This window comes from Denticeps clupeoides, chromosome 4 (assembly GCF_900700375.1).
Source record: "Denticeps clupeoides chromosome 4, fDenClu1.1, whole genome shotgun sequence".
Taxonomy (NCBI): domain Eukaryota; kingdom Metazoa; phylum Chordata; class Actinopteri; order Clupeiformes; family Denticipitidae; genus Denticeps; species Denticeps clupeoides.
Window position 1 is genome coordinate 1,705,066 of NC_041710.1, and position 553 is coordinate 1,705,618.

The following is a 553-nucleotide window of genomic DNA, read 5'->3' on the forward strand; positions in this document are numbered from 1 at the left end:
AGAGGCGGGTTTTTAATTCACAAATGTGCTCAAGTAAAAGTAAAAACTATGACGTGGTACACCTGCTCTTGTTACTACCCACCTTTGGCCTACAGCCTTCACCTGATCTCTGGTTCTGGTCCCCGTGTTCCACTGCAGCCCAGTTTAGGAAGCAGGTGCACTTATTCGCATTGTCAATTATTACACTTACAGGTACAAACCTTTCCACAAAATTATTAACCCAAGATCATGATGTGGAACCACACAGCCACGCCCACCATGACACACCCACTGGAGGATTCCCACTCACTCGCTCGCCACAAGAAAAATTGCCACCATTCACGGAATAAAAGGAACGAAAGATTCATAGAGTTCTTTTCTTTAATGTTTAACAATAATTAAAACATCGTCATCTTAGTGCATAGAAGAGGAGATCGCGGTTCCCGGCGCAGAATTATTCCAGCAGAACCGCGTCAAAAAAAAAAACAGAATCAGAAACACAACCCACATTCATGTCCTGGTGATTTTTCAGTTTCTTCTCTTTCCAGTAACAACATTATAAAATTTGAACACA

At 42.0% G+C, this 553-nt stretch overlaps 1 protein-coding gene across 2 annotated transcripts in view; it reads right to left on the bottom strand.

Annotated features, from left to right (window-relative positions):
* Nucleotides 1-453: 453 nt before the first annotated feature.
* The window catches only part of LOC114788036 (5'-AMP-activated protein kinase subunit gamma-1-like), an 8,402-nt gene continuing 8,302 nt past the window's right edge, over nt 454-553 (bottom strand). For both annotated transcript variants that reach the window (XM_028976154.1, XM_028976153.1), the window contains one exon: nt 454-553. This exon is cut by the window's right edge and continues 460 nt beyond it. The gene's annotated coding sequence lies outside the window, so the exon portion shown is untranslated.